Here is an 18,256-nt window from a genome sequence, read left to right on the forward strand (position 1 = left end):
CATACTATTAACTAAAATAATTAAAGATCACATATTAATTAAATCTAGCTTCACCAATTAGAACAATTTGGGGAGAGATCAATTTGAGTGAGGAAAAAAATGCTTAATTATCTAATTTTATCTAGTGTTCTTAGTTTAAAACACCAAAGAATAAACAGTTGGTCTCTATATAGTGACTTTGAAGAGCAGCAAACTTTGTGATAAGTATGAGTTGTTCAGCTTGTTTTTAGACTCTTAAGTAGTTTCCTTAAATCAGAGTTTTTCAAACTATATTCTGAGGTAGTTCTGTTGAGACTCATTGGCTACTGCTGGGTCCCTCTCCTGTGCCAAAGTGCAGGCCTTCATTAATTTTTTTACTATACTGGGCTTCCTCACAAGATTCTATTTAAGAAAGAATTCTTCTACTGAAAAATTTAAAATAATTTCTAAGAAAGTGTAAATACTTCCATTTATCCATTTATTTAATACTTTCCAAGATCTTACAAAAAGATATTATTCCTGCCCCCTTATTCTTTTATTACCACAAATTTCAAATCAGTAGACCATATGAATATGAGACTTCAAATAATTAAATAGATGGTAGGTAATGGGCTTTGAGTATGACAAGTAAATTTTTTATTCTTTGAATATTCTGCATTTTAATATGGATTTTTGATGAGTTAGAATATCAGAAGTCACTGGAATTGGTATACAAATTTTTAGGTAGGTTGAAGAATTTTCTAGATCATGCCTTCTTAAATTCTATGGTACATAAGATTGTGATTCAGTAGGTTTGGGCTGGGGCTTGAGAGTCTTTATTTCTAAGAAGCAATTTCAGTGTTGGTGGTTTGTGGACCACACTTGAGTCGCAAGGAGCTAGATGACCTTCCAAAGCTCATCACTGCATTTTAGGATTCCATTATTTGCCCTAGTGAAAGTAGGTTTTCAGTATTGCCATAGACATTTGTATAAACTGGCTATTTCTCTACAGTCTGACTTATATTTTGCCATTTTAATAGAAATTTCTGGTTTTCTTAGGGAAATACTTTGTGTGTGGATTAATCATTGTTCTGCGATTATGTGGTTCTTTTCTTAAAATCACCCTTCATGGTTTTTAAAATAGTCTGGAAAACTATTAGACTGTAAGTGGCAACTTTCAGAGAGTTTAAATTTAATAAGGAGCAGTTTACTTTTTCAACATTACTGTAATATTTATTGACTTTTGTTATTTTGCAGGATATTGCTTGAGGTTAGATATTAAGGTATTACAAAAATAAAAATAGAAAACTTAATTTTATTTGACTGAGGCTGCTTTAGTTTATATAGGTATTGCTATTTTTAAAAGTTGTTATTATCATGAATTAGTAGCAATTATATACCACAGCAGGTTAGGCTGTTAATTTTATCTGTACCACACATGAATTGAAAACCTAATTGTGTAAACAGTCAACCAATAGGATGGATAGTCATTTAGTTAAATAGCTTATACTCAAAAAGATATAAATCAATTCTAAGGGACAGTAAAGCTTTTTTTAAAAAGATATATAATATCAAGTACTTTCATAGTCTTTTGGACTTTTATAGAAAATTGTAATAACTAAATCATAAATTAAAATAATAAATTTATAAGAAAATTATCAGAATTATTTACTTTTGATAAATGGAAATTGGTGGTTAACTTTATAGACCAGGATAGCAGAGTATTTTGGGGAGAAAAATTATGATTTTAATCTAAAAGCATTAGAATAATTTGTATGTTGATAGTTATATCAGCCCTATATTATTTCACTTAATAGCTGTCAGTAGTAGAAATTGCTGGAGGATTTATATTATTACAAAAGTGACTTTAAAATATATAATTTTTGGGGGGTGCCTGGGTGGCTCAGTCAGTTAAGCGTCTGTCTTCAGCTCAGGTCATGATCCCAGGGTCCTGGGATCAAGCCCTGCATCAGGCTCCTGGCTCAGCAGGGAGCCTGCTTCTCCCTCTCCCTCTGCCTGCCACTCCCCCTGCTTGTGCTCTCTTGCTCTCTCTCTGTCAAATAAATAAATAAAATCTTTAAAATATGTATATATATATATATATATAATTTTTAAAATTTTTTTATTAAGGGGCGCCTGGGTGGCTCAGTCGTTAAGCATCTGCCTTCGGCTCAGGTCACGATCCCAGGGTCCTGGGATTGAGTCCCACATCGGGCTCCCTGCTCGGCAGGAAGCCTGCTTCTCCCTCTCCCACTCCCCCTGCTTGTGTTCCCTCTCTCACTGTGTCTCTCTCTGTCAAATAAATAAAATCTTAAAAAAAAAAGAAATTCTTACTAAGTAAGCACTAACATTGCTATAAAAGTTGTCATCTGGAATTTATGTCAGATGTTGAAAAAAGTTTTTTTCCGACCTGATCCAATTATTTTGTATAGAAATAAACCTCCTTTGTTTTTTCTGGTAGCATCCATTGATTTTTTTTTTTTTCCAGAGGTACATTAATAGTGCTGATAGAAGCAGAACAATTGGAATTTACATTAAAAATAAATGTGATGAATAAAAAGCATTACACTATAATATTATAGTCTTGATTTTCTTTACCAAAGTTCTGAAATCTAAAGGACAAAAATACTGACAAGGTCAAGAAAAAAATGAAAGAAAGAACAAACGATGCAAAAAGAAAATGACACTGAGGTCTTGGTTTAATACATATGTATTCCAGGTTGATGGTTGATTTCATTAGCAAATCTCATTGTTATGCAATGTCTGTTCTTCTGCAGCAAAATGAATATTGTATTCTCACAGGCTCTGGGTGTATCTATTATGTTGCAATAAATGAAAATATATATATTTGTAGCTTCCTTTGGTTTACTCTTTCCAGTTTGCTTTTTAGAAAAAGAAAGAAAATCAAATTATATTCTTTCTTTTATTGTTAAATTTGTTCAAAAGCTTTTCAATTTATATGATGATAGATGTTTCCTACTTTTGTTCTTTGAAGTAAACAATGATAAGGTGGTTAATAATGTAACCATTTTAATTATCCTATAACTTTTTAAATGACTAGAATATGATCTTGATTGACTTAAGATGCTAATCAATATGAGTTTCTTAAGCATATGCTTTCTAACATATTTTTAAATGTTAAGAGTGCTGGGGCGCCTGGGTGGCTCAGTCGTTAAGCGTCTGCCTTCGGCTCAGGTCATGATCCCAGGGTCCTGGGATCCAGCCCCGCATCAGGCTCCCTGCTCCGTGGGAAGCCTGCTTCTCCCTCTCCCACTCCCCCTGCTTGTGTTCCCTCTCTCGCTGTCTCTCTCTCTCTCTGTCAAATAAATAAAATCTTAAAAAAAACTTTTTTTAAATGTTAAGAGTGCTTTTCCTTATTGCAAGAAAAATGTTAAGCAAGTGTACATATTATGTCAAATGTAAATACTGCTACCTTTTGCAATAGCAAAAATTGTACATTGAAATTACTATACTTAGACTGAATTTTCATAAAATAGGAAATTCAGAAATAACAAATTTTGGTGGCTACACATTGGAAAAGTTCATTTAATAAGGGAGTAGGCTGCATGACTCCTTGAGTTACATATATGAGTTCAAATATGGATCAAACTATATTGGACACAGTCGTTATTCAATTTTGTTCATTTTAGGTCTGACACTTATATAAAATCTGTTTGGTTTTTGGTAGTGTTCTTAAAAGTTGTTCTTACAGTTAAAATTCTTTTGACCATCTTGAAAGTAGAAAAGCCTAAGGTTTGATTTAATATGGGTAGATTCGATACACCATTTAGAAATTATCTGTATAGGGACGCTTCAGTCATTTAGGCATCTGACTTTGGATTTTGGCTCAGGTCATGATCTCAGGGTTGTGAGATTGAGCCCCACATTGGGCTATGTTCTGGGCATGGAGCTTGCTTAAGATTCTCTCCCTCCCTCTCCCTCTGCCCCTCTGTACCACCCCGCCCCACCGCTCTCTCTCAAAAAGAAAAAAGAAAAAAGAAATTACCTGTATGGTAAAAATTGGCATCTGGCTCACTCGATGCAATCCTAATAAATATCCTGTTCATGTTGAACAAACATGAACTGTAATAAATATGTACAGCAGTTTATTAATGCATAAGTTAATTTGTACTTATGGTGTTTGCATTTTATGATTCACAGTGAGTAATATAAAATGAGGAATTTCAAAATCTAGTAAGGCAGATCCCTAAAATAATTAGAGAATAATATAGAGCTAAATCAGGTAGAGAAAGAAGGTTTTATGGGCCCAAACAGTCAGGATCTGAGAGAGGAGCATTCTGAAAGTGATAAGATCTAAACTGCTAATGAGATGGAGAAGCAATGGGAAACAGAACATAAATTTGGCACCTTTGGGAGAGAGAAAAGCAACCCACCCAGCTACAATGGAAGATAGGATTTGCTCCTACTTAGTCCACATGTGAAAATCAGGTTGTAGCGTTGTTAAATTTTAGTAGTAGTATTCAGTCTGCATGTATGGTACTGAGAGGCTACCATCGCCAACCTTGTTTTTCTTGTATAATAAAATGAGAGAGATTCTATTTATAGTAATTTTACAACTCTCTTTTCCCCCCACCAATAACATAAAAAACAAATGCTATAAAACTATGCAAAGATTCATGCTCTAAAATGAATCCAAATGGGTGCAGACTGAATGAGAACATAGGAATCTAGAAACCCTAAGTCAGATTTTTTTTTTTTTACCGTAGTTAGAAATACCAAACTGAAGAGGAATAAAAGTCATCATAGATCGGGTTTTCAGGTTGTTGGATCGAGCGGGATTATAGAAAGTCTAACAAAGAAGAGAGGAATTGTTTTAAGTAAAAAAGAGAAGTTCCCTTTGAAGTGTCTAGACTTCCCTAACTACCAGTGTCTTCTCTTTCATCTGCTCGGGAACCACAGTTACAGCTTGCATGCCCATTTTTACTTACTCATCCAGCAGAAGAACCTGAATTTAGAAAATGAAGTATGAATTTGGAATATGAAAGTGGACTGTGAATTTAACAAAAGATCCTGGGATTGTTAGTGTTTGTTTAAAAACCCAGATTAAATAAATTACAGAAGCTCTCCTAGGAGGATGGCTTATTTTCTGGGTAACTTTTCATTAGTTAGGACCCCAGCTTGCACTGAGGAAGTGTTAAAAGGAATTTTCATATGAAATTTGTTATTTAATTTCTGTAAAGATGCTGTTGAAAAAATTATTGCATTGTCCAGTGTTACATTATTGAAAAGTATAAAAGAAATTTCTCCCAATTCTGAGTACTAGGAAAAGCTTTGGTGCTTGTTTGTAATACATCTCACAGAGAATTAAAATTTTGTGATTTCTTTTTTTTTTTTTAAGATTTTTATTTATTTGAGACAGAGCAAGAGTGAGCAAGAGAAAGAGCACAAGCAGTGTGGGGGAGTGGTGGGTAGGGGCAGAGGGAGAGGGAGAAGGAGGCTCTCCACTGAGCAGGGAGCCCGACAAGGGGCTCAGTCCCAGGAACCTGGGATCATGACCTGAGCCGAAGGCAGATGCTTAACCGACAGAGCCACCCAGAGGCCCCTAAAATTTAGTAATTTGGTCTTGTTTCCCACTTTACTTTTATTGCTAGGAAGCTCAGAGCTGAACCATTTACATCTAAGACAAGGCCTTATGATAGATGTTTCTGTGTTTCAAGTTTACCTTGTGTTTCATCTTTCTTCCTTCCCCTTATTTTCTCTTTATTCATATTAATTTATATTTTGAAAGCATCTGTTCTGCTATTCATATTTCTCTAAGTCACATTAAATTATTTTGGAATAAAATGGGCTATAAATAACTCTATAAAGCGTATTTATTGCCAGCAGAAGACAAGCAATAAAAGCAGGAACCTTTCTTCCTCCTTGTGTCCCCTCCGTCTCCCCTGCCCCCTCTCTTCTTTTTGTATGAATTTCTTAAGTCGTGGATGACTAATCTCCTCTTTGGTTTCTTAGACTTGCCAGGGGCAGGGGAATCCCTTCTGAAGCTTTTTGCCAGTACAGAGCTACCAGGTATAGGTCATAGTCCTGGGTGTGCCCAGTCCAAGAGTTCCTGACTTGAGAGAACAAGCAGGGCTGAATTTCATCCTAGAGGAAGAAAAGGTGTCTTTTTCTCATATGCGACCTCAGAGGGGGTCTTTTTCTAACTCACAGGGTACCACATATATTACCCTGGTTTTTGGCCCAGCCCTTCCAGCTGAATTATAAACTAATACCCAAACTTGCTGATTGTTGATAAAAGCCACCTTGAATGAAACAAAATTTCAAATTTATTGTCTTTACCTCTATATTTTTATTTCATTATCCTCTAAATTTGACGTATTATAGGAAACTAAGATAGTCATGGATCTTTGAAATAACTGAAATAATAATTTTCCAATTTAAAATTTAGGTTTTTTTTTTTAGTATATGAATCACAGTCAAAGCTACATATTTAGTACAAATTATATTTAAAAAAAATTTTTTTTAAAAGATTTTATTTATTTGACAGAGAGAGAACACAAGCAGGGGGAGCGGCAGGCAGAGGGAGAAGCAGGCTCCCCGCTGAGCAGGGAGCCCGATGCGGGGCTCAATCCCAGGACCCTGGGATCATGACCTGAGCAGAAGGCAGCCACTTAACAACTGAGCCACCCAGGTGCCCCTATTTTAAATTTTCTATAAAGGAAATAAGGGCTTTGTTTTGCATTCCAGGTAACTATAGAATATTTGAATTATTTCATTTGACCAAGAAATTCAGCTGGAACTGAACTGGAACTGGAACTCCGTATTCATAGTTTTCTGAAAACTTGCTGTCTATTTCATGGCATTGTAGTAAAGATGGTGATTAGCGACTTGTGTTAATGTTTAATACTGAATACACACTCCTTTTAAATGACACATAATGTTTGTAATGAGACCTATTCTGAGATTCTGTTCTCTTGGCACAGTTTTCTCTACTTGGGTGTTCTTTTTGTTGTTATTAATTTAATTGTCACTTTGTTTTGTTTTCTATTTCAGTACATTAGAATTTTATTTCACAAATAGAGTAAATATGATTTAAGTAATGAAATTTAATGCCTTGATATGATTATATTGTAAGAGGGTCGTTAAAAGCTCTTTGATTTAAAATTAAAGCATGTTATGTTCCTAATAAGACATAGATACATGGCCTTAGTATATATAGAATTAAGATAAATTCAGTTTTGTAGATTAAGAAAAAATATCCTAAATATTTTTAAAGTAGTGAATTAGTTTATCATTTTGACTGAGTATGTGTGTTTGTTTTATACCTTTAGTTAATTTAACCAAACTCTCATTCAACTATACTACAAATTTCAGAGAGGAAAAAACAGCAGTTTTGGGGGAAAAAACTAAGGACAAGAAAACTTAGTCTTCAAACTAACAATATTTTTTAAAAGATGCTCACAAGTAAATATGTTCAGTTTTATTTTCTTTTTGAAATGTGAATTTTAAAGGATGCTGGGAATAGCTTCAAGTTTTGTAAACTTTTCGATTCATATAACTGAGATTTTTTTTTCGAAGACTGCCACATAAATTATAAAGCAATATTTTTGCAGGAGCTTGCTCTGATAAAAATAGGCTTATACTTTGACTAAAATTTAATTTTGGCCTTTAATTATAACTCAGAAACTTCTTTTATCTACTTTCTTGAAGCAGTTGAAATTTAAACACTTTTCCTTATATTTAGCAGGTTTTAGAACAGTTATTCTTAGTTGTTTTTTTTTATATATATATCTTATTAGCATTGCCTCGTTTTTTACAATTTACTCGCCAGAAGTAATTTTTAAAACCTACTTAAACAGATTCGTTTTTCAAGCATTCCTTATTATAAACTGTGTGCCTATACATGTCAGGAATAAACGCTCCTTAAAAAAGGGAAGAAAGAACTCTTTATTGTCTGTTTTGACGTTAATAAAATGAAGAAAAGAACGATTACTTGAGACATCAACCTTACCTGGCTTAGTTTTGTCACGTGAGCATTCACGTTTACTGGTGATCTAAGTGCTCCACCTGCCTTTCAGTTTGTTTACCAGGAAATCAAGATGTGTAAACTGCAGGAAGTACTATTTGACCCTCTCCGACAGTATCTCATTACAATAATTGCTAATCTCTGAATAAGACAGCCATGTTTTGTGAGTAACTGAGAGAGAGAGGTTGTGTTAGGTAGATTTTAGGTGTTTCAACAAATAGAGCATTGTAAATGCTTACTTGGATTATGTTTTCATGATAGCTTTTGATAAAAGACATGTGGTGACCTTTGGGGTCAGCCAAGCTAGGACACAATAGTAGGTATTCTTTCATTCCTTTTAACTGAAAAATATCACGGCTTGTTGTTTTGGAGTGCTGTCACAGCTCTGAATCGAAAGGATAATGGCTACTTCCTGATTAAACCCACTCTCCACAGTAAGCTGTTAATGTTATACTGTATGTCTTTTTCTCTTGTAAATGCAATAGTATTTGGTGTTTTCTTTACTTTTTATCATTGTCTTTTCATAGATAATTCTGTTCTAAATATATCCTGAAGTTTAAGTTTACAATTAGAGTAGAAACTACTGTTTTAAGTTTGGAGAATTTCTTTTAATGCAAAGTATTTCTGTTTGGTAGCAACCATCTCATATACTCATTGTAGATTTTGGTTAAAGAAATTGGCCTTTAAAAAAGACACTGAAATGATAAATTATATTAAACTGTCACTTTCTTGGCACTCTAAGGGAAATTTAAAAAAAATAACTTATGCGGTAAATCAGATTAATTTTTTCAGGGAATATTTAGATAAAGTAATTTTGGTTTTGTTTAATAAATTTCACAAATCTACATTTGTCATAATTATTGTTGATAATTGTTTTAATTATCAAATTAAATTATTGTTCTTAAATTCGTTAAGAGATCCTTGTGATGTAAAAACAGTATTAAGTACTCGGAATATAAGAAGGGAATAATGAGCTTCTTAGTTTTAATCCTAAAGCTGGCAGTCACTCCATCTGTGGTCTTGGGACAATCATTTAAACTGCTTTACCTCTGTTTTCTTGTCTACTGTCCATATGAGTGTTAAGTAAAATGTGTATGTTTATTTCTTTATGTTAGTATAAACTATAAAGAAAATTAGTTTTCACAAGTATTTTATAAAATGGAGAACTGACTCTGGAGATAGAGTAGGAAAACATTTAGGAGTCACAGTAGACAGGGAAATAATAGAAAAATTATTTCTATTATAAAACAATGGAAAAACTATTTTTATTATAAAATAAGAGAAAACAGGGTTTAAAATAAACACTATGTAATTGGCTTTTTAATTTGGACAGAATTGTTAGTTTTGCTCAGTTCTTAATATAACATTACCAAAAGATTATACTTATTGTTGGATACATGACTGAAATGAAAAGTGAAAAGCTTGGAGGTGATTTAGTAAAGAGTCACAAATGTACTTAAATCTTTTTCTCAAAAGTCTTATTTCTGGAAATAAGATTATTCAGAGCAGAGGGAAGAATGTGTGTATATATATGAAAGGCCTATAAATGTAGTTCATCTAAATAGTAAGATGTTTGATTTTTAAATTCTAGTATTAGGTATCTTGGCCATATAAAAGAAAACATATTATGAAATTATTAAACATTGAAGGCAGTTACCAAAGATAGTTTTAGAACCTAATATCCAGAAATATTTAAAAATATTCTGGGAATAATGTAAATATAATTTTACTTTTACTGAGAGAGTTAAGGTACCTTCTTTTGCAAAATGCTTATCAAAATTATTTTAGGTAACAATTTTTAATATAAATCATTGTGCTTTTTAGGAGATTCTAAAGACTAGTGAATATTTTAGTTTAGTCAAGTTATTGAAGTAGGACTTACAGTAGTGGCTCTATTTAATTTGTAATAACAAAAAAAATTTGTAATAACAAATAATAGATGTCAATTACTGACTGCTTAATATATAGTAATCACTGGGCCTAATTCTCTTGTCTGAGATACAAACTTTTACCTTTACCCTTTTACAGTTGTTTGGGGCTGTGCCTGAGAATTAAATTAAAAAGTGTAGATCAACAGGAGAAAAGCATACAAATTTATTTAAAGAAGTTTTGTGTGACATAGGAGTCTGCATAAGGAATGAACACCCAAAGAAATGGCAAAACCTACTTGTTTTATATTAAGTTGAACAAAGAGAGGCAGTTGTGGGAAAGTGACTATGTGCAGAGGCTAAAGGGAGAGAATTATTTTTAACAAAGTCTGTGTAGAATTATCTCAGCCTCAACTTTTTGTCCTTGATGATAAGAATGTTGCTTTCCTTCTGATATAGGAGGACATCTTTCATAGAGGAATTACATTTTTTGCTTTTAAGAAAAGAAGGAAGGTCAGAATGTTTTCCTTATATTTGCTGTTTTTCAAGTGCCTTTAACTCAAAATAGTCAATATGCTAGAGTGACACATTCTGAATCCTTCACTATTACCTGCATTTTATATTTGGGATAATCACATGAGATTCAGATACCATCATTACTCCTCTATTTTTACTGATAAGGAAATAGTTGTAGGGAACTTAAATAATTTCAACAGTGTTCTTATAAGTGCCAGACCCAGACCAATCACACTAACAGAATCCAGAATCCAGAACTCAGTCTTCAGTGTCATGCCTTTAAGCTTTGTGTTTATATTTTGGAGATAATAAAGGTGCTTACACCTTGATGTAGATAGTTTTATTTTTTTCATCAATTTATTAAATAATGCCGAGTACTTACTAGGTGTCAGGCACTGTAAGGAAGTACCAGCACTACTAATGGAAAGTAAAATAAAATTCCTTGTTTCAAGAAATTTACAGTTTAGTTGAAAAGACAGAAAATTAACAGGCTATTTAGTACAGTTGATAACTGATATAATAGTGGTCAGTGCAGGATGCTAAAGGCAACAAAGGAAGTATCTAATGTATTCTTTTATTCACATTTTTATTTGCATTTTTGGTGCTATTCTAGGTACATGGGATATATCAGTGAATAAAACTTTTCAAAGCTCTCTGCTCTTGTGGAATGTATAGTGGGGATGCAGATAAACAATAAGCATGATAAATAAAGTATATAGCACATTTGAAGTTGGCAAGTTTTATGGAAGATAGAAAAAGTAGAGCAGAATAAGAAGGCTATGGTGGTGATGGGTTGCAGAGGTTGAGGAAGGATTTATAGAAAAGGTGATATTTGAGCAAAGACAAAGGAATTGGTCAGCTATGTGGAATTCTTTGGGAAGAGCCTTCCAGGCAGAGGGCTTGAGGCAGGGGCTCAGAGTGTTCAGAGTAGTGGACCGTGTGACTGGAGCAGAGTGAGGGAGAAGGGAGGGTAGACAAGGTATTGACAGAGGTAATTGGTGGAAGAGTCAGATCATGTACGGCTTTACAGACCTCTATAGTGACTTCAGGGAGCCATTGCAGGGCTATCAGTAAATCTGGCTTGTACTTTAATTTAAAAAAAAAAATTTTTTTTAAGGGTTTATTTATTTGAGAGAGAGAAAGAGCACGAGCGGGGGTAGGGACAGAGAGAGGGAAACAAGCAGACTTCCCGCTGAGCAGGGAGCCCGATGGGGGGCTCAACCCCAGGACCCCGAGATCATGACCTGAGCTGAAGGCAGACGCTTAACCGACTGAGCCACCCAGGCGCCCCTGGCTTGTACTTTTAAAGGATCACTCCAGTTGCTGTTTTGAGAATAGACTATACAGGGAGGCATTGACCACTAGTTAGAAAGCTCATAGAGTAATCTAAGTGACTGAAGTTTGATAGCAGTCAAATTCTGATGTTTTTAAGGTACAACCAAAGAAGTCTTTTGGTGGATTGGATGTGGGATATGAGAGAAAGAGAAGACAGAATGACTCTAAGGTTTTGGCTGAGAAACTGGGAAGGATGGTTTTGCCATTGGCTGTGAGATAAGGAAGGTATTTAGATGGAGCAACTTCGGGATAGAAATGGGCCATCAGGACTTTGGTTTTGGATGTGGTAGATTTTTAAGTGTCTAGTAGATATGCAAGTGGAGATTGTGAGAAGGCTTTCCAGAGGAGATACCATCTAAATTGAGGCTGAAAAATGAATTCAACTTACCTGGTCAAAGAGGTGCCTTATGATGAGATTCAAGAGCATTCTTTATACACTTAAATGAATCTTAGCATTTTCTACTTTAACTACAGAGTAACATCTAAACATCTAAAAAGTTATAGTATTTTTAAAAGTAATAAAATTGCTTATTTCAAAGAACAATTTATTCTAGTAGTTTAATTTTCAGAATATTTCAGTATCTATTATATTAATGAGTTTGAGTTGTACTGGGTGCTATTACAAATGTTGATTCTCACCATAGTGACATAAAATAAATATGATTCCCATTTTACACCTGGAGAAATTGACTCTGAGGGAGATTAAAATTGCCTGAGGTCATTGATATATTAAGTGATGGGTCTGTATTCAAATCTAAATCTTTAGATTCTATTGCCTATGCTCATTATTTTAAAAGTATATGATATATTAAACTTTGTAAAACTTTAAACTTTTGTTTAAGGTCTCAGGGAGTTGTCTTTTTTTGTTATCCTTATTGTAACATAGTGATACCCTTGAGACATAAGGCTTATAGCTTCTCCATCATAGAGTTAAGCTGTTTGTTGGGGTTTTTTTTGAATGTCTGCACAACTTTCGGTACAGTTACCTATTACAGACAGTCCCTCCACTCTTAGCTGTATCCCCATGCCTAGTGCTTAATACGTGCTTAGAGAATTACACCTGCCATCATCATCATCTTTATGCCTGTGACCTTGGAAATCACAATCCAAGCTTGTTGGAGTCATGTGTAAATTATAAAACCTCAGAGATTAAGGGCATGAGGACTTTTTAATTAATAAAGAATGAGTTTAACTCGTGTATTTATCTGATGGAAACCCATTTTTGTTTCTTTCCCCTTATTGGCTATTTTCTGGGGAAGTGAATTTGATAAATAAATTTGATAAATTTCTAGTCAGCTGTGTTTCTGACTAGAAGAGCAATATTCTCTGAGATGTCAGTGGATATTTTCAATGTAAAAGTGAATATAAGTCATTCTGCTTCAGTAGGGAATAGAAACATAGTTGTTCATTGAAACAGATTTACTTTTGAGGTAATGATGCTGTACTTTAAAACTTACACATTTGCTCTTAGATCGAAATATAATTTATATAATGTATGGTATGTTTTTAAAAACACACTGAAGAGAAGGTCATTTAGACATCCTGCAGGAAAGAAATATTTTAACAAAAGCATTTTGCACATTTTTATTTTTTTAAAGATTTTATTTATTTATTAGAGAGAGAGAGAGAGATCACAAGTAGGCAGACAGGCAGGCAGGCAGAGGGAGAGGGAGAAGTAGGCTCCCCGCTGAGCACGGAGCCCAATGCGGGGCTCTATCCCACAATGCTGGGATCATGACCTGAGCCAAAGGCAGACGCTTAAGCGACTGAGCCACCCAGGTGCCCTGCATTTTGCACATTTTTAAAAGTACCAGTTAAAAAAAAACAAGACAAAACTCCACTGTGGATTAAAATAGCCTATAAGCCTAACAGGTTTTTAAGCATATACTAAGGATGTAAGTAGGAAATTTACCTAGTCTTTATATTACTGTTCTATAACTATATGGCTTTATTCCAAGTACACTATTTTATACATTTCTCAATTTTTTAGGCTATTTTTTCAAAGGAACAAAAAAAATAAATATTTATCTTTTCTATTTCTTTTTTGTAAAGTTTTCCTTTTCTTTCATTTTATGCCCCAAATACTTAGGTATAATTTAAGACCACTATAATTATTAAATGAGATTTTTCATTAAATAAAAATTTTGGTTGACTGTTGTAATTTTATTATTTATATAATCTCATTTTAGTTAATTCTGTTTAGGATTAGAAGTAAGTATATCTGAAACATATCTACTTAGGAATAAAAAATACTAGTATATATGCTAAATGTATATTCTTCGCCTGTTTTATTTTTTGATTGGACGGTGTCTTTAATTCATTTGGGGAAAAAGAAAAATGGTCAGTCAGAAATTTTTCTGGTAAAAGTATCCTCCTGCCTATTTTTAATAATTATACTTAACTAAATCTATTACATCCTTGATTAATTGTGGAGTGCCCAGGGAATGAGTATTCTGATTATTTTTTGAGACTGCTTTCTTAACATTTGTTACTGAAGTTTTTACTCTATGTATATGTGCAAGTGTAATATTGAATTATTTTTTGAAGATTTGAAGATGGCAGAGAGCTACTGGGTCCTCTTTTGACAATTTGGGCTACTACTAATCTTGTTTGGTAAACAAAATACAAACAAATATTAAATATGGATCTTGATTTGATAATATGAGCAACTAATCTTGTTTTATCAACAAAGCATAATCAAATATTAAATGTGTAACAGTAATTAAAAAACACTAGTGATGCCGAAAATAGGATAAGGTTAATAGCATGCTGAGTAATATAAACAAGTAAAATATGATTTGAGAATAAGAGAAGGGTCACTAGGATGACCAGGGAAGGCTGGAAAAAAGAAAAGAGATCTGAACTTCAAGCTTTGAAGAAAGACTTCAAATATTAATTTTCATAATGTGTTTATTTACATATTTCACAGACTACAATTTATAATTCACCCATTTAAAGTATATAATCCAAGGTATTCCACATTATTAAGTTTTTTAAGTTGTGGAAAAATATGTAACATAAAAGTTGCCATTTTAACTACTTTTTTAAAAAATTTTTTATGTTTAAAGATTTTATTTATTTATTTGAGAGAGAGAGCCCAGCAGGGGGAGGGGAGAGGAAGAAGCACACTCCATACTGAGCAGGGAGCCCGATGGGATCATGATCTGAGCCGAAGGCAGATGCTTAACTGACTGAGCCACGCAGGCACCCCTTAACTATTTTTTTTAAAAGATTATTTGAGAGAGAGAGCACGTGCCAGGGCATGAGCAGGGGGAGGGGCAAAAGGAGGGAGAGAATCTCAAGCAGACTCCCTGCTGAGCGCAGAGAGCTACACAGGACTTGATCTCACAACCCTGAGATCATGACCTGAGTGGAAATCAAGAGTTGGTTGCTTAACTGACTGAGCCACCCAGGCACCCCTTCATTTTAACCATTCGTTGGCATTAATTACATTTACAATGTTGTGTAACAGTCACCACTCTCTATCCAAAACTTTTCATCACCCCAAACAGAAACTCTCTAACCATTAAGCACTAATTCTCCATTCCCTCCCTTTCCCCAACCCCTGGTAAACTTGAATCTACTTTCTGTCCCCATCAGTTTGTCTATTCTAGATATTTCCTGTAAGTGAAATCATATAATAATTGTCCTTTTGTGTCAGTTTTATTTCACTTAGTATAATGTTTTCAAGTTTCGTCTATGTTATAGCACGTATCGGAACTTCATTGCTCTTTAGGGCTCAGTAATATCCCATTATCTATCTGTCACAAATATGACAAATATATGTAGGTATGTATATATCACATTTATCCATTCATCTCTTGATGGATTTTTAAATGTACAGCTATCCAAGACAGTGCTTTTAATTCTTTTCAGTGTATGTATGTGCCTTGGAGTGAAATTGCTAGGTCAAGTGGTAATTTTATGTGTAGCTTTTTGAGGAACTGCCAATCTCTTTTTCACAGTGACTACATGAAGCACTAATTTTTACTCTATTATACTATAGAGTATGTAAAGGATTACACTGAATGAATACTGGCTTCAGCACGTAACATACTTTTTTTTTTTAAGATTTAATTTATTTATTTGTGAGAGAACACAAGCAGGGGGAGCTGCAGAGGGAGAGAGAGGAGCAGACTCCCGGCTGAGCAGGGAGCCCGATGTGGGGCTTGATCCCAGGACCCTGAGGTCATGACCTGAGCTGAAGGCAGAAGCTTAATGGACTGGGCCACCCAGGTGCCCCACATATCGTTTTCTTAAAAGGAAAAGAGAAAAAGGAAACATGTATGTGTAAAAAGCCCCTCTTAATTTTAATAAAATAATTAAGTCTTCTGGCTGCATGTAATTCCAATTTTGCAGTAATATTTTATAGAATATGGTCATTAAATTTGTTTCTCCATTCCTAAGAATCTATTGTGAAAGGATAAGTGTGGCCATTTCCACAAGTAATTAGTGTAACTTTAGTGTAATTCTACCCAATGTTCAGATTTTTTTTTAGTTGCCTTTTTCACATTATAAAGTAAAATCATTCTTACTTTTATCTAACTGGAAAATACACACAATATACCTTTAAGCCAAAAGACAGGCTATTTCACTGGCTGGATAAGGTCATATAACCCAGGAAATGGGAAGCAGTATTGGAATAGGGAAACTTTTTGACCTAATTACAAACATCCCTAGGAAGGATATAAAATATAACAAGCACATAAACAATAATTAATTACACTTGTGGATTCAATATGGAAATAGTAATGACAGATATAATTGGTCACCTTAATAAGAATATTGTTTAGGACATCAGAGAAGTAATTTCTGGAAATAAAAGGAAGACTAATCAGAAGCTTCCTTTAAATTTCTCATCAAAGGTGGGGGCACCTGGATGGCTCAGTTGGTTAAGTGTCCAACGCTTGACTTTGGCTCAGGTCATGGTCTCAGGGTCATGAGATCAAGCCCCAGTGTGGGCTCTAGGCTCAGCAGGGAGTCTGTATGAGATTCTCTCTCTCCTCCCCACACCCCCACCCCCCCAAACCCGCTTACTGAGTCTTTCCACACATAAGTAGGAACTAAGAATGAGATTATGGGGTCTCTTAAGTCATCAACAAAGGTTAAACTTGGAGAAAGCTTTTGAGGAAAAAAGTTTCCACTTGGTTAAAACCAAAAAGATAATACTTGAACATAGAATTGTGGTTGATTTAAATACTTTGAATAAGCTACTGAAAATTAAATAATTAGATAAAATATTTTAAACGTTGTGACATTGCTAAGCTGATAAGAAAGTAAAGAATTTAAAAGGATCAAAAACTAAGTGAAGCAGAAAATTTAAAGAGGAGGATTAGAAGGCACTATTGTTAAAATGTCCATAGTATTCAAAGTGGTCTTTAGATTCAGTGTAATCGCTATCAAAATCTCAATGGCATTTTTTACAGAAATTGAAAAAAACAATTCTAAAATTCATATGAATGAATTAAATTTATTAAGATCACAAAGAGCCAAATCAATCTGTAGAAAGAAGAACAAAACTAGAGGCATCACACGTCCTGATTTCAAAATATGAGGTGAATGGATAAAGCTACAGTAATCAAAACAATATAGTACTGGAATAAAGACAAACATATAGACCAATGAAACAGAATAGAGAGCCTAGAAATAAATCCATGCATATATAGTTAACTGATCTTTGAAGAGGGTGCTAAGAGAACACAATAAGGCAAAGCTAGTCTGTTCAGTAAGTGGTAATGGGAAAATTGCATATCCGTATGCAAAAGAATGAAATTGGACCCTTATTTTACACTATACACAAAAATCAACCAAAATGGATTAAAGACTTAAATGTAAGACCTGAGGTTGTAAAACTCCCAGAATAAAACTTAGGGGAAAAACTTCATAACATTGGTCTTGGCAATGATTATTACAGATATGTCACCAAAAGCATAGGCAACAAAAACAAAAATAAGTGAGTAAGAGTACATCAAGCTAAGAATCTTCTGGACAGCAAAGGAAATAGCAGAGTGAAAAGGCAATATATGGAATGGGAGAAAATACTTGTAAACCACATATCTGATAACGAGTTAATCTTTAAAATATATAACTGACCCTTGAACAACATAGGTTTGAAGTGTGTGGGTCCATTTACACATGGATTTTTTTTCAATAAATACAGTGCAGCATTGTAAATGTATGTTTTCTTCCTAATGATTTACTTCCTAATATTTTCTTTTCTCTTGCTTTAAGACTACAGTATATAATACATATCCAAAATGTTTGTTAATCAACTATATTATTGATAAAGCTTTTGGTCAACAGTAGGCTATTAGTAGTTAAGTTTTTGGGGAGTAAAAAGTTATACACAGATTTTTGGCTGTGGGGGGGTGGTCAGTGCCCCTAACTCCCATGTTGTTCAAAGGTCAACTGTATAAGGAACTCTTACAATTCAATAGTAAAAAACTAGTAACTAATAACCTGATTTAAAAATGGACTAAGGACTTGAACAGACATTACTCCAAACAAGACATGCAAACAGCCAACACTTATATGAAAAGATGCCCAGCATCACTAATCAGAGAAATGCAAAGTAAATCCACAAAAAGATATC

The 18,256-nt window shown here is 33.9% G+C and overlaps 1 protein-coding gene across 30 annotated transcripts in view; it reads left to right on the forward strand.

Moving 5' to 3' along the window:
• The window catches only part of BAZ2B (bromodomain adjacent to zinc finger domain 2B), a 346,990-nt gene that overhangs the window by 160,344 nt on the left and 168,390 nt on the right, over nucleotides 1-18,256 (forward strand). For 3 of the 30 annotated variants that reach the window (XM_081814360.1, XM_081814359.1, XM_081814370.1), the window contains exon 1: nucleotides 7,396-8,379. The exons of the other annotated variants lie outside the window; for them this stretch is intronic. The gene's annotated coding sequence lies outside the window, so the exon portion shown is untranslated. Of the gene's footprint in view, nucleotides 1-7,395; nucleotides 8,380-18,256 lie in introns of those variants that run through there. 30 annotated transcript variants of the gene reach the window in all.

This window comes from Leptonychotes weddellii, chromosome 3 (assembly GCF_054177405.1).
Source record: "Leptonychotes weddellii isolate Sample4059 chromosome 3, ASM5417740v2, whole genome shotgun sequence".
Taxonomy (NCBI): Eukaryota; Metazoa; Chordata; class Mammalia; order Carnivora; family Phocidae; genus Leptonychotes; species Leptonychotes weddellii.